The following is a 16,492-nucleotide window of genomic DNA, read 5'->3' as shown; positions in this document are numbered from 1 at the left end:
GCAGTCTTTACTTGTATCAAACCCCTGACAGTCACTGAACCTACATTGAGAAATGAAGAGGATATAAGTACAAAAGTGGGTACTGTTAACACTGTTTACTCTACCGAGAGAGTTTACTCAATACGACACTGTTTGCAGACAGTGGAACTCTCAGTAGAAATACAGTAAATAGCCCTTAAAAGGAATCTGTCACCCCACATGCAATTACAATGCGGTTGTTACAATGACCGCGATGTAACAACCCATACCATTACCCCACAAGAAGTAACAACGACTTGTGGAGGGGGGAGAAGGTGTTGGGTTTAAAATCCAACACCTTCCCTACTGTCCGCAAAGACTGAAGTTGGAGTAGTAAATTATACTATTCCAACATCCAGCGCCCCCTCCACAAGTTGTTGTTACGACTTGCGGGGTAATGGTATGCGTTATTACAGCGCGGTACTCGTAACAACCGCGTTGTATTGCATGCGGAGTGAAGGCATGCGGACTAAGGAGGCATATTCTAGAAATACATTATAGAGTATTAAAATGTACCTATTAAGAACAGTGTACACTCTATGTAAAACATGTACCAAGAGCAACTATTCACTTAAAATAACTAAGGTGCTAAAGATCATACTACTTGCAGTTTTCATACTGTGGTGACAGCTGTACAGACAGCCCATCTTCTGAAGCAAACCAAACATATGTACACAGTCTATGTTAAGTATTGACATGCTAAGACAATTCCGTCTAATAGCTAAATGCTGCTTGCATTACTTAATTTATAGTACATGGAATCTTTGCCCTTCTGGAAACTGTTTCTGCAGTACCAAAACACTTGCGCAAAACATAATGAACACAAGTTGTCAACTGTCACCTGCACTCAAGTTTCTTTTCAGTACAAAGATTTATAATGTGTTCAGTACCTCTACACACCTATGATGCATTAGGAGCACATTCGTTTTGTAAACAGTTACACAGCTTAGCTGGACACAGGCTGTACAAAAGTAGGTTTAAAAGTAATATGGTAGTTACCCGCCGCTATGTAAACTATAAAACAAACTAACAAGCTCATTGGATGATCTCATCAGTGATGTCATCAATGATGTAATTTGAAAGGAGGCCATTGCTGATGTAATAAATTATATCATAGTCCATGTCTTGAATGATGTAATATATTAGGTCATAAGGAGTGCATGGCGGGGCGCCAGTTGCAGTTAGCTTACTAACTATAACTATAACTAGGGAATTTCTGTGTTTTTTTTGTTCAAAATGTTAATGATGTCACTGACATAGTCACCTAACTATGACATTCAGTGAATATATGTGTGTGTATATATATATATATATATATTTGCATAGTTACCTTAGGAAAATGGCAACATTCTATTCCCAATAACTTTGGCGCCGATTGACGAATCTTCGCGAAATTTTCAAAACTAATTCTTTGTTGAGATCAGCTCCTATGTTGAAAGTTTGGGGGTGATTCATCAAGGGGGGGCCGAGACAAAAAGGGGGTCCCAAATCATGTTTTTTCAATGTTATTTTCCAAACAGAATTACCCCAAATTTGGCAGGGAGAAGGGTCTTGGTCTAGAAAGCACGCTTTTGTTTATTTGGTGTAAATGCGTTCAGTAGTTTTTGAGAAATAACTAAATTTACAGATATCGATATTTGGGAATTCTGCCACCTGATTGACTGAGGCGTTACGAGCACGAGCTTGCTGCTGATTGGCTGCGAGCGGTGCAAGCGGTTGCAACTAGGAAATGTTGGCCGCCATTTTGTGATTCCGTTGAAGCGAGTAAGGGGAAAAAAGGTCAAAAAATGTGGGAAAGAGGAGGGTAGGAGCACTATAACCTCTGTGGGGTGTTAAGGGTGTGCTATAGAGGCGTTGCGAAGCAAAGTATTCACCCATACCGGTGTGAAAGTGCTGGGCTACGGAAATTAAGTGAGATATTGCCTAGTGTGTGATGTTGCTAAGGTGAGCTGGTGCGCGACTCGGGGATTAAAGCTTGAGCCCAAACTGTGCGTCTTATGCTGTGAAGTCATGTGCCCTGGCCTCTGCAGTACAGTTGTGGAAGTAGTGTCAGCATGTGTTTATACCTACTAGGATGAACTACTGACTCGTACTGGTGTGAAAGTCCTGGGTACGGAAAATATGTGAGGTATTGTCTAGAGTCTCATGGAAGGAGGAAGTGTTGACCACCATTTTGTGAGTCCGTTGAAGCTAGTAAGGGGAAAAATGGGTGAAAAAAAGTGGGAAATAGGAGGGCAGGGCACTGTAACTTCTGTGGGGTGCTTAGAGCCCAAATTGTGTGTCTTATGCTGTGAAGTCATGCGCCGTGGCCGCTGCACTACAGCTGTGGAAGTAGTGTCAGCATGTGTTTATAACTACTAGGGCAAACTACTGACCTATACTGGTCTGAAAGTCCTGGGGTACGGAAAATATGTGAGGTAGTATGTAAAGTCTCATGCTGCTTAGCTGAGCTGCTGCCGGACTCGGGGATGAAAGCGTGAGCCCAAACTGTGTGTCATATGCTGTGAAGTTGTGTGCTCTGGCCACTGTGCCACATCTGTCCAAGTAGTGTCAGCATGTAGTTATAGGTACTCGGAGGAACTTTCGTTTTGAACATTGTAACTTGTGTATGGTGCTTAAGGGGTGTTATATAGGGAGTGCGAAGGTAAATTTGTGTGTATGAAATGAATTTGGTATTTGGAAAGTGGAAAGCACTGACTCCTACAGGTCTGATGGCACTGGGTGCATAAGGTGAGGTGCTGCTGGAGTTGGGGATAAAGGTGATGAACTACTGACCCCTATTGTGAACTTTTAACCTTCACGTGCCGTTAAATGTTCAATAAAATGTTGCTAAAGTATATCGTTAGGTTACAAAAAAAACTGATGAACTTTTAACCTGCAGGTGTCGTAGAATGTTCCAGAAAGTGTGGTGATAAAATAGGATGAACTTGTGACCTGTATGTGGTGCGGAATATTAAGTAGCTGTTTGTATGGAAAATTCAAAATTAACCAATGGAGGTAAGTTTTGGAATGTCGTTGAAGGAATGAAGTGTTCTGATTTGTTCTTTACATGTATTTATGTGTGAAGCGACAGAGAAATTGTGCCATTCCTGGTTTCATTCTTGATGACGTCGGAGCTTTACATGTACTATGTGACAAAGAAAGAATTGTATGCGTGTGTGACATTTGAAATCTGGATAACAACTGCAAAGATGAGTTAGAAATGAATAAGGTGTGTTATGTGTTCTATAGTAGTGATTAAGTATTTGAGGTGATGTTTTTAATTTTGAAAGTATTTTTATTTCAAAGTAATATAGTGTTAGTAAAGTGCGGTGTTTGATATTGTTATAAAATATGCATAACATTTGAGCTGTTGTAAAATAAGTACTTTTTTGTTGTTTTTTTTTGTTTTGGTGTAAGATGTTTATTACACATTGTCACATAGTTAAATTACAGTTCACCGCCTACAACCCTATCGGGCCGGCTACACAGGCTGCCTCCTCTACTGCATGCATGTATCGTTAAGCCCTCCTCACTTCGTACACAGCCCATCAGCCAACAACCGTAGGTCCGGCGGCGTTCCATGAGTTATCAACCAATTGCAATTTTAGACAATGCTGTTATTGCTAGGATTTGCGTTCTTCTTCTTACTATTTTTATACATAGTACTCGAAGTCATATTAAATTTGCTAAACAACTGAAACAAAACCTTTACAAAGCACTGCGTCACAGCATTCACCCTCCCCCATTCTTATTCATATAGCCATACTCATTTCCATGTAGTCAGACTCTACACAGGTCTTCAGTAAAGTTTCAATCCGTCTTACCCGTTAACAGATATTGTCGAAACGGAGCCCAATAGTCCATGGGGCGCGAACTTCCAGGCAAGCCTTCTTCGAATGTGGCAAGCGTATCACAACAATACGTCAAATCTTCCAACCAACTTTTTACCTTGGGCCTCATTTTACAATTCCAATGCAGAGATACTCTCCGCTTCGCCATTAAGAGTGCTATTACACATAGTTTACGCCTCTTCGCTCGCAGCTGCGGCACTATTCCTAGCAAACATATCTTGGCCGTACATTGCAACGTTGTTCCCATCATGTCATTAATGGCTTTTATCACCTGTTCCCAGTAGTGTGCTACCTGGCCACATTGCCACGCTAAATGTATAAAGTCTGCACAGTCTTGTCCACAGCGTACACAAGTGGAGGTGTCTCGTAGGCCGTACCTGTGTAGTCTATGAGGTGTGTAATACATTTGGTGAAGATATTTATAGTGGATAATTCTCAAATTTCCATTAGGTGTCAGCAACCCCGTCAATAAGCAGGTGATTTCCCATTCCTCTTCCGAGATGGTATCCGCTAATGCCGTGGCCCACCTTTCCCTCGCCCGTTCAGTGTTACCCCCCATGCCCGTTTGCGCGCTATTATATAACCTAGATACTAAATGTGAGGCCGTGGGTGTGGTAAGCACCAGCTGTAATGGTGCTAGCGCCTGTGGTTCGTCTGGGAATGTGGGAAAGTGCTCTCTCATCGCCCTTTGCAACCTATAGTAATTGAACCGAAACAACTGCGTTGGGTTGCTGATGTAATCTAGTTTGTCAAGAGTTAGGAAAACTCCGTCCTTGTACAAGTCGCCTATTTAGTCTATGCCCGCATGTTTCAGCGATTCCATGCCAATTTTTTCCTGCGTGACTGATAAGGCTGGGTGATGTGCTAGTGGAAGCGCAGGCGCGTATAACGGCATACTTTGTGTTATTTTTCCCAGTATCCTCCAGGCCTCAGTGGTGGTGTTCACCGGATTGATGTCATGGTCATGTATTCGCTCTCTCTTGTGAGTGAGTATGCTCGTGATCGGGATTGGGTCGGTGTCACCCTTTTCCACCGCTACATGTGATAAGAAAGGTATTTCATGGAACCAGTAATGCGCAAAGTGCGCTTGTGCACAGAGGTAATATAAATATATATCTGGGACCTTAAAGCCCCCCTTGGCATATGGTAGTGTCATCGTGTTTAAGTCTAATCTAGCTTGTTTCCCTGCCCAAATTAGGGTCAGTATGAGGGTTTTGATATTACGGAACACTTCTGCGGGGGGTTTGATAGGAATGTTGTTGAACAGGTACAGGAACTTTGGGAGCAGTACCATTTTTACAATTGCGATTCTATCTGCCAGGGACAGCGGCAGCTTAATCCATCGTTTAATTTTGTCGTCCAATGTCGATATAGTTCTTCCGTAGTTGGTACGGATAACCAATGCCGGGTCCCTATGGAACCACACCCCCAGGTATCTGGTCGGCTCAGTTTGCCATTCTAGTGGGTAGTCCAAGGCCGTTGGATGAGTACTGTCTGTTAATGCTAGAATAAGGGACTTGGACCAATTAATTTGTAGCCCCGAGTACTGACCGAATTTGATATACTCTCGCAACAATGGGTTAAGATGTTGTTCTGGGTTCTTCACGTACAGTACCATATCATCTGCATACAGGGAGATGTGTATGGGGCGTGACCGGAGCTGAATAGCAGAATAGTGATGGTGTTGTCGAATCTTGCAGGCCCGGGGCTCAAGTATGAGGGCAAACAACATAGGCGACAGAGGACATCCTTGTCTGGTACCTCGGCATATCGCGATGGGGTCCGACAGATATTTATTTATCCGTATGCGTGCAGTTAAGTTTGTGTATAACATTGTTATCCACCCTATGAATAACGGCGGGAAACCCATTCGTACAAGCACGGCGTGTAAAAAAGGCCAGTCAATCGTATCAAACGCTTTGGCCGCGTCCAGCAATACTGCCACAGCCTTTATGTCCGGTGCTAGATAGTGCGCCAGAGCAAACAGTGTGCGGGTATTATGCGTGGTTGATCTTTCTGATATAAAACCAGATTGGTCTGGCCTAATCACCAGCGGCATTAGAGGTTTTAATCTGTCAGCCAGTATGCTCGCTATTATTTTAGTGTCTACATTTATAAGCGAGAGAGGTCGGTAGGAATCGCATTGTTCCTGATCCTTTCCCGGCTTCAAGAGGGCAATTATTAACGCCTCCCGCATGGATAGCGGCAGTGTTTGCTCCGCGTGTGCTGTCTCGTACAGGTTTATTAGATGCGGGGAAAGCGTGTCCGCGAATTGTTTGTAGAATTCGATCACGAATCCGTCCGGCCCTGGAGCTTTTCCGTTTGGCGGACGTCTAATGGTATCCAGCACTTCCTGGACCGAGAGGGGACGAGCTAGATATTCCCTATGTCCGTCGGCCAACCTCGCCAGTTCCACATCTGCCATATATTCCAACAGTTTGTCTTGCGGTATCACTGGTCTCGCCTCATATATCGCCTCATATGTGCCCATAAACTCCCCCAGTATATTTCTGATGTCGTGTGTGAGTATACCCGCCTTAGTCCTAATTGCTGTCACGTGTTGAGGTGCTCTACCTGAGCATATCTTGTCTGCTAGGGCCCTCCCCGGTCTGCCTCCCTCTCCGTATCTCCTTGCAGTGGTCCTTTTGAAAATATATTTCAATTCGTCCTCTGCAAATGTGCGGTGTTCCAAGAGTAGCACCTGTATGTCGCCTAATATAGTTGTGTCGCCAGTTTGTGTGTATCGCTGTTCTAACTTATGTATTTCCTCTTCACGTGTTTTCAATTGTTGGCGAATGTCTTTTAATATGCCAGAGGTCGTGCTAATGCATACTCCCCTTATTGTGGCTTTGAAAGCTTCCCATAAGAGACAGGGGTCATCCGTCGTGGGGGAATTTAGAGCAAAATACTCCGATATCGCTTTCTAAATGGTATCTATATACAGTGGGTCGCGCAGGGCTTGTGCATTAAAACGCCATGTGAAAGGTGGTGGTGTATAGAAAGGGATTTGCATCTCCAAGAGCACCGGACTATGATCTGACAGCGTTCTGGGGTAAAATAAGTACTTTATATATGTTTAGGAATTTTTCAGAGAGAAGAAGTGTAGTTTGTCATCTTTATAGGACTATATGGTTTTGAAAATGAGGTACAGCGTTAATTTGGGTTTGTAATGTATTCGGGGAGATAAACAAAATGTCGCATGTTTGCAAATGATACTTTTTGTGGAAATAGTGGGGTGGGAGGATGGTGGTAGGAGATGTATTTGTTATTAGGTTAAAAGCGATAAAACGAAATCCAGAAATGTTATGTGGACAGATTTTGGTCTCATTTTTGACACTGAGAGGTAGATTTGAATGTAAGTCAAGGTAGGTTATTGTACAGTGGGGCCGTCTACAGTGTTTGGAGATTACATGGAGAGGAGATGGAGATAGGAAAAGTGATACGTTCCTTTTATATGTACACATAGTTTGAATCATGTGATAGATTGAGATATAATATGAACATGGTTTCTGGTTTGCATTTGGGTATAGTTATTAGTTTTTGTAGTTTCTTACTAGTGATTAATGAAAAGGTAGATGTACTAAAATATATGGTAGTGAACATATTAATTATTGTCTGTTCTTATGGAGTAGAAGTAGTTGGAGAGGGCTTCTTTAGAAGAGATGTTTTATAAATGTGTGAGGGATAAAAAATGAAAATGTGCGGTATATTTTCTGTATGACTTTGTTGACATTAGAGAACTACATGTGATTACAAGTGGTACTATTTGTCAGGCTGTGTCACTGTGGTGGATATATGAAGGTGTTGAAGTGGTCCGTGTTTTACTGATGCTGAGCTTCACTATCCCTTTTGAGACACTCGTCAATTTATTAATTCCATTTAATATCTTTAATATAGATATAGTAAAGGGACGGTATATCAAAAGTTTGGGAATTAGTACTTTGTTTACTCACTCCATGCGCTGCTATACACTCTACAGAGTGTTTAAATGACTTTTGTAACATATAGATGTCTAGCTAGTAAAGGTGGTGTAGTTCGACTGGGTCATTTATAAACCGTGTTATGGGATGGTTTATGTTTTACTCTCCAATTTGGATGTTTGACTACTTTTTGCTGATAAGTGTTCCGGCAGACACTTGTTAAAATTAACGTGGTATATGGGTATAGTGGTGCTACTGGAAATGGTCGGGGTTTCTGTTTGATTTCGTACGGTTAACCAAGGGTGGGGTGGGTGTGGGGGAGGTGGTTATGTTGCTGATTGAAACACATAATATAGTAACGTGCAGATGTCGAGCTACTAAAGGTTACCACTGGGAGCACTCATAAAGCGCCGTATGGTATGGGATATGTTTTACCTGCAAATTTGCATGTTTTAATATGTTTTGTTGATGAGCTTTTCGGGAGACATCTGTTGAAATTAAGCCTCTGCATGGCTATAGCGGCGCTTCTACGTTTGCTTGGGTTCTTTCTTTTATTGCGTTGTAGTTTCACTGGGCCCATTTATTAACCGTGCTATGGGATGATTTATGTTTTTCCCTCCAATTTGCATGCTTGAATATTTTTTGTTGATAAGTGTTCCGGCACACACTTGTTAAAATTAAGCCAGTGTACAGGTATAGTGGCACTAGTAGGAATGGTGGGGGTTACTGTTTGATTTCGTACGGTTAAGGAAGGGCAGGGGTGGATGTGAGGGAGGTGGTTATGTTGCTGATTGAAACACAGAATTTAGTAATGTGCAGATGTCGAGCTACTGAAGGTGATGTAGTACCACTGGGAGCACTTATAAAGTGCCCTATGGCATGGTATATGTTTTACCCGCACATTTGTATGTTTTAATACACTTTGCTCATAAGCGTTCGGGTAGACAGTTGTTGAAATTAAGTTCCTGTATGGCTATAGTGTGTCTACTAGGTTTGGTGTGGCTCTTTCTTTAATTTTGTAAAGTTAAGGAAGGATGGGGAAGAGGGTGGTGCAGTGGCAGTGTGCCCATTTATGAATCGCTTTATGGTATGGTATATGTTTTTCTGGCAAATTCCCATGTTTTAATGCCTTTTGGTGATGAGTGTTCCAGCAGACAGGTACACAAATCACACAACATTTCAGTGGATAAGAAATTTTCGTGCTTATAGACACTCTTGTACTGTAGTAGAAGGCTGATAGCGTTGATGGAAAATTATGAAACTTCGTGCCATTGTAGATTTCAATGAAAGCTTACACTGTTTGTTTGTTACTATGGTGTAGTTAGGATTCTAAGTGGGAGAAAAAAAAGTGGGGGTACTCCAAAAGGTGGGAGGGCAAAGCTCTTAAAGGGGTGTGGGCTGTGCAAGTTGGGGCGTGGTTTAAATCAAGATAAGTATCATTGTGCGCTTTAGAAAATCCTCTCCAATTATCCTATGTTCGGAAAAAAACATTCTTTAAAGGATTTCCCTTTCTTCTACAACGTGGGTAACCTAGCGTGATGTCTCCAGTTCTCAGTAGTGAGCAAAATAAGCATGCATACATCGATGTGTATGCTGTCACTGCATTGTAATTACAAAACAAATTGACTATCTTTGAGAGGGCCAAAAACAGAGCCTGATAGAGAGCCGTTTGGAGGCTCCCTGTAAATAAGTGCTGGCCCTCAGACCCGGCCCAATTAAAGTGCAGTATCCATCCATACTAAGCACTGCGCCATTCAACCGTCTTTCAATTGATGCATATATTCCTACTTATATACACACATACATCTGTTGGTCCGCTTATCTTAAGCATCTATGAGCGCACTCGCCTATAGTAAGCACTGTGCCATTCATGCAGCCATACGCGTTTATATGCATAGACACGTCTGTCCAAGAACCAATCCTAAGCACCTATCAGCCCACCCGTCTATCGTAAGTATTGGTCCTTGCATCCATTCATCGTTCCATCCATCCATACATTGATACATCCATCTATGTATCTATGCATTGATTCATCTGGCCATGCATCCACACGTCCTTTATTCAACTATAAGTTCTTATTTCCGTGCATTGTCCGCCCGATTCTAAATATGATGTATTATACTCATCCACCCACCCTCTTAAGGCGTCGAAAAGGCTTGCAAAAAGCATTGACTGGCAGATTTTTTTAATAAAGAATAACAAAGCTTTGAGTTGCTCTTTGTGGAGCATACTTCACCGCCCTTCTCTGGTGGTGTTTTAAACAAAGGTACATCTAGCGAAAGAAATGTAAAGGAGCTTTTAAGCGTAAGACGTTAATTTAGAAACATAACGTTTTGTCGAGTTGTTTATAGGTACACTGTTTTAAAGTGGCCGTGATTTAAAGATACTGAATATCTGTACTTCTTATATTTGAGAAAGTATACCAGAGAGCTAATTTGGGGTGGTGAGACCCTTGAATTCTATAGTTCCATGTGAAGTACAGTATAGGAATATTAAAGTAATTGGAAAGTTTTTATTTTCATATTAAAGAGAGGGTGTGAGAACTAAGTGAGGCAGGCAACGTGTGTGTTTTCGTAGCACTAAAACAAGACCGTGTGTAAGGTGAGAGCAGGTTTGTGCTGGAGTTGCCTGCTTGTGGTTTTTTGCAGAGGCGCAACCAGAGCAAAATTTCAGGGGAGCCTAATTCTTTCAGCAATAGGCAGAGTGGGGATGTAGGGGCTGTAAAAAGGGGTGAACAATCATTTGCAATGCAATAGGTCTCGCATTAATTAAGTTTGAGCTATTGGCATTGCAAAATATTGAAACACCAATTGCAACAAAAGTCTATAAATTGTAGGTCAAAAAAATCTGTATTTATTTTTGTAGCAATGGTGGCATGCTGCGCTTTAGATGAATATGTTTAACAGTAAAGTGCGCCATACTGCAATTGCTACAAATGTTAATTGTGGATGCATTAACAATTGATGTGTGCACTGATGGCTGGTGGTGTGTGTGTGCCTGTAGAAATTGTGCACTGATGGCTGGTGGTGTGTGTGCCTGGTGGAAGTGTGCACTGCCGGCTCATGGTGTGTGCGCCTGGTGGAAGCGTGCACTGGCGGCTGGTGGTGTGTGTGCCTGGTGAAAGCGTGCACTAATGGCTTGTGGTGTGTGCCTGGTAAAAGCGTGCACTGATGGCTGGTGGTGTGTGTGTGCGCCTGGTGAAAGCATGCACTGACGCTGGTGGTGTGTGTGTGCCTGGTGAAAGCATGCACTGATGGATGGTGGTGTTTGTGTGCCTGGTGAAAGCGTGCACTGACGTCTGGTGGTGTGTGCCTGGTGGAAGCGTGCACTAACGGCTGGTGGTGTTTGTGCCCGGTTAAAGTGTGCACTGATGACTGATGGTGTCTGTGCCTGGTGAAAGTGTTCACTGAAGGTTTGGTTGTGTGTGTGTGGTTGTGTGTGTGCTTGTATGTGTGGTTGTATGTGTGGTTGTTTGTGTGGTTGTGTGTGTGGTTGAGGTTGTGTGTTTGTGTGTGGTTGTGTGTGGTTATGTGTGTGGTTGTGTATGTGGTTGTGTGTGTGTGGTTGTGGTTGTGTGTGTGTGGTTGTGGGTGTGGTTGTGCATATGGTTTTGTGTGTGTGGTTGTGTGTGTGGTTGTGTGTGTGTGGTTGTGGTTGAGTGTGTGTGTGGTTGTGTGTGTGTGGTTTTGTGTGTGGTTGTGTGTGTGGTTGTGTGTGTTTGTGGTTGTGTGGTTGTGTGTGTGGTTGTGTGTGTGGATGTGTGTGTGCTTGTGGTTGTGTGTGTGATGGGTGTGGCTGTGTGTGTGTGTTTGTGGTTATGTGTGTTGTGGGTGTGTGTGTGTGTGGGTTTGTGGTTGTGTGTGTGGTTGTGGTTGTGTGGTTGTGTGAATGGTTGTGTGGTTGTGTATAGTTGTGTGTGTGTGTGTGGTTGTGGGTGTGGTTTTGGTTGTGGGTGGGTGTGGTTGTGTGGTTGTGTGTGTGGTGTGTAGTGGTTGTGTGTGTGGTTGTGGTTATGTATGTGGCTGTGGTTGTGTGTGTATGTGGTTGTGTGTGGCTGTGTGGTTGTGGTTGTGTGTGTTGTTTTGTGGTTGTTTGTGTTGTGTTTGTGGTTGTGTGTGGTTGTGTGTGTGGTTGTGTGTGTGCTTGTGTGTGTGCTTGTGTGTGTGCTTGTGGTTGTGTGTGGTTGTGTGTGGTTGTGTGTGCATGTCGTTGTGGCTGAGTGTGGCTGTGTGTGTGTGTATGTGTGTGGTTGTGTGCGCCTGTCTGTGTGTGTGGTTGTGTGTGTTTATGTGTGTTTGGTTGTGTGTGTGTTTGGGTGGTTGTGTGTGTGGTTGTGGATGTGTGTGTGGTTGTGTGTGTGGTTGTGAGGTTGGGTGTGTTTGTGGATGTGTGTATGTGTGGTTGTGGGAGTGGTTATGTGTGCGTGTGTGTTTATGTGTGTGATTGTGTGTGTGGTTGTGTGTGTGGTTGTGTGTGTGGTGGTGTGTGTGTGGTTGTGTGTGTATGGTTGTGTGTGTGTGTGTATGGTTGTGTGTGGTTGTGTGTGTGGTTGTATGTGTGGTTGTGGTTGTGTGTGTGGTTGTCTGTGTGGTTGTGTGTGTGATTGTGTGTGGTTGTGTGTGTGGTTGTATGTGTGGTTGTGTGTGTGGTTGTGGTTGTGTGTGGTTGTGTGTGGTTGTGTTTGTGTGTGGCTGTGTGGTTGTGTGTGTGTGTGTGTGTGGTTGTATGTGTGGTTGTGCATGTGGTTGTGGTTGTGTGTGTGATTGTGTGTGTGGTTGTGTATGTGGTTGTGTGTGGTTGTGTGTGGTTGTGGGTGTGGTTGTGTGTATGGTTGTATGGTTGTGTGTGTGTGTGGTTGTGTGTGGTTGTGTGTGTGGTTGTGGATGTTGTGTTTGTGGTTGTGTGTGGTTGTGTGTGTGCTTGTGGTTGTGTGTGTGTGGTTGTGTGTGTGCTTGTGGTTGTGTGTGTGTGGTTGGGTGTGGTTGTGTGTGTTTGTGGTTGTCTGTGTGCTTGTGGTGGTGTGTGGATGTGTGTGTGTGTGGTTGTGTGTGTGTGTGGGTGTGTGGTCATGTGTGTGGTTGTGTGTGTTTATGTGTGTGTGTGGTTGTGTGTGTGGTTGTGGTTGTGTATGTGGTTGTGGGTGTGTGGTTGTGTGTGTGTGTGGTTGTATGTGTGGTTGTTTGTGTGGTTGTGTGTGTGGTTGTGGTTGTGTGTGTGGTTGGTTGTGTGTGGTTGTGCTTGTGGTTGTGTGTGTGGTTGCGTGTGTGTGGTTGTGTGTGTGGTTGTGTTTGTGTGTGTGTAGTTGTGTGTGTGTATTTGTGTGTGTGGTTGTGTGTGTTTGTGTGTGTGGTTGTGTGAGTTTGTGTGTGTGATTGTGTGTGTTTGTGTGTGTTATTGGCCCAAGACTAAAAGTACAATTAAAAGGCAGATTAGCTAGATAGATTAGATAGTTAGGTAGATAGATTAGATAGATAGATTCAATAGATAGATTAGATAGATTGATTTAATAGATAGATTCAATAGACAGATAGATTCAATAGATAGATAGATAGATTCAATAGATAGATAGATTCAATAGATAGATAGATAGATATATAGATAGATAGATAGATAGATAGATAGATAGATAGATAGATAGATAGATAGATAGATAGATAGATAGATAGATAGATAGATAGATAGATAGATAGACCCTTGACCCTGCCAGCAGGTAGGTCGCCCGCCCAGCCGCCACACGGTCCTCCTGTGGCGCTGCCCCGCTAGTGCTCTCGCTGCTGCCTGAGTAAGTCCTTCTGTGCCTGATCACTGTTGTTTCCCTTCGTTTTTCTGTGCCCTTGTGCCCCATCTCCCCTGTTTTTTGCATTCTGTGCCCCTGATCACTGTTGTTTCCCTTCATTTTTCTGTGCCCTTGTGCCCCATCTCCCCCGTTTTTTGCATTCTGTCCCCCTGATCACTGTTGTTTCCCTTCGTTTTTCTGTGCCCTTGTGCCCCATCTCCCCCGTTTTTTGCATTCTGTGCCCCTGATCACTGTTGTTTCCCTTCGTTTTTCTGTGCCCTTGTGCCCCATCTCCCCCGTTTTTTGTATTCTGTGCCCCTGATCACTGTTGTTTCCCTTCGTTTTTCTGTGCCCTTGTGCCCCATCTCCCCCGTTTTTTGTATTCTGTGCCCCTGATCACTGTTGTTTCCCTTCGTTTTTCAGTGCCTCCCTGACCCCTCCCCCGTTTCCCCTCCGTGCCACCTTCTCCCGCCGCTGTGTCCCTGCGGCCCCGGCCCCCGCTGTGCCATTCGCCACCCCGTTCCCGGCTCCCAGCTGCTCCTCCCTCCCACAGCCCCTCATATGGAGGCCGCGCAGCAAGCCCGTCTGCGCCCGTCCGCGCCTGGCCCGCGCCCAATGCCAGAACCCCTGACCCCCGCCACACCCAGAGTACCCGACTGAGATATGACTCCGCCACCCTCAACGCACTCAACACCGGACACCCACCCGCCTGCTACCGATCCACCCCGAAACGAACCCACGGACCCTTCGCCTGCAAAGTCTGCAAATTTACATGCCTTCGAACCTGCCACCCGCCAACCAAACACAGCAGCAAAAGCAACAACAACCTCAAATGCATCCTCCTTAACGCCCGCTCCGTCCACAAACACTCCGTCGAACTCTGAGACCTCCTCGACACAACAGCACCGGACGTCGCCTTCCTCACGGAAACCTGGATGAACGCTTCCTCGGCCCCCAACATCGCCATAGCCATCGGGGACGGCTACAAAATCACCCGGAAGGACCGCGTCAACCAAACCGGAGGAGGAATCGCCATCGTCTACAGGAACACCATCAACATCACGACCAACATCGAAGACACACTCTCCATCGCCGAACTCCCACACTTCCAGATTCACACCGACCCCAAGACCACCATTAGAGGAATGCTCATCTACAGACCCCCGGGCCCGCGCACGCAATTCAGCGAAACCATCGCCGACTTCATCAGCCCGCACGCCCTAGCCTCACCAGAATACATCCTCCTAGGAGACCTGGACTTCCACCTGGAGAAAAACAACAACAAAAGCACCTCTACCATGCTCGACAACCTCGCCAACCTCGGACTCAAACAACTGGTGAACACCCCCACCCACCTCGCCGGCCACACGCCGCCAGCAACCACGTCTCCTTTAGCCACTCCACCGTACTACACTGGACCGACCACAGATGCATCCACTTCACCTTCAAAAAGAATACATCGCACCACTGCACACGACAAATCTCCCGAAGATGCTAGAGCAAAATCACCACAGACCAGCTCCTCTCACCACTAAACCAGAACCAGCCAGCCGACACCACGAACACCAACTAAGCAGCCCACAACCTCGCACGGTGGATCACCTACTGCGCCGACGACCACGCCCCACTGAAGAACCCCCCAAACAAGACCGGCAACAGGAAAACATCATGGTTCACAGACACCCTCAAAGAATCAAAGAAATCCTGCCGTACCCTCGAAAAAACCCTGGCGCCACGAACGGACAACAGAAAACCTGACAGCCCTCAAGAACGCCACTCGCGAACACCACCAGCTGCTCCACACCACCAAAAGGGTAGCGTTCAAAGAGCGGCTAGACAACAACACCCACAACTCTTCAGCATCGTCAAAGAGCTCTCCAACCCCAGCGCCAGCAACAGCGACATCACACCATCACAAGACCTCTGCAACTCCCTCGCCACATTCTTCCATCGCAAGATCACAATTATACACGACAGCTTCGGACCCCAGACTCCGCCTCCAGTCAGCAAACCAACGACCCCCACCACCACCCTCAGCACCTGGACCCCCATCAGCACCAAAGACACCACGCACGTAATGAACAACAACCCCTCCGGCTCCCCCTCGGACCCATGCCCCCATCATATCTTCAAAAAAGCTGACATCATCATCTCACCCCACCTCCGGAACGTCATTAACAACTCCGTCACGTCAGCCACCTTCCCTGAGAGCTGGAAGCATGCAGAAATCAACCGCCTTCTGAAGAAACCCACGGCAGACCCCAAAGACCTCAAAAACTTCCACCCCATTTCTCTTCTTCCTTTCCCAGCTAAAGTCATTGAGAAGACCGTCAATAAACAGCTGACTGCATTCCTCGAGGCAAACAACTCGCTCGACCTGTCCCAGTCCGGATTTCGAGCCAACCACAGCACCGAGACTGCCCTCATCGCGGCCACCGATGACATCAGGACCATGATGGACAACGGAGAAACAACCGCTCTCATCCTCCTGGACCTCTCGGCAGCCTTTGATACCGTATGCCACCGCACCCTAATAACCCACCTCTTCAACACTGGGATCCAAGGAAAGGCCCTGGACTGGATCACCTCATTCCTCTCCGGCAGAACCCAGAGAGTCCACCTCCCTCCCTTCCGCTCAGCAGCCACCGAGATCATCTGCGGCGTCCCCCAAGGCTCCTCGCTCAGCCCAACCCTCTTCAATATCTACATGACCCCCCTCACCGCCATCGCACGCAAACACAACATCAACATCATCTCCTATGCCGACGACACCCTGCTCTCTCTCACCAAAGACCCAGCCACCGCCAAAAACAACCTCCAGGAAGGAATGAAAGACGTCGCAAAATGGATGAAGCTCAGTCGCCTGAAGCTGAACTCAGACAAAACGGAGGTCCTCATCCTCGGACAATCCCCATCCGCCTGGGATGACTCCTGGTGGCCCACGG

This window comes from Lissotriton helveticus, chromosome 3_1 (assembly GCF_964261635.1).
Source record: "Lissotriton helveticus chromosome 3_1, aLisHel1.1, whole genome shotgun sequence".
NCBI lineage: Eukaryota > Metazoa > Chordata > Amphibia > Caudata > Salamandridae > Lissotriton > Lissotriton helveticus.
This window is presented reverse-complemented; position numbering follows the sequence as displayed.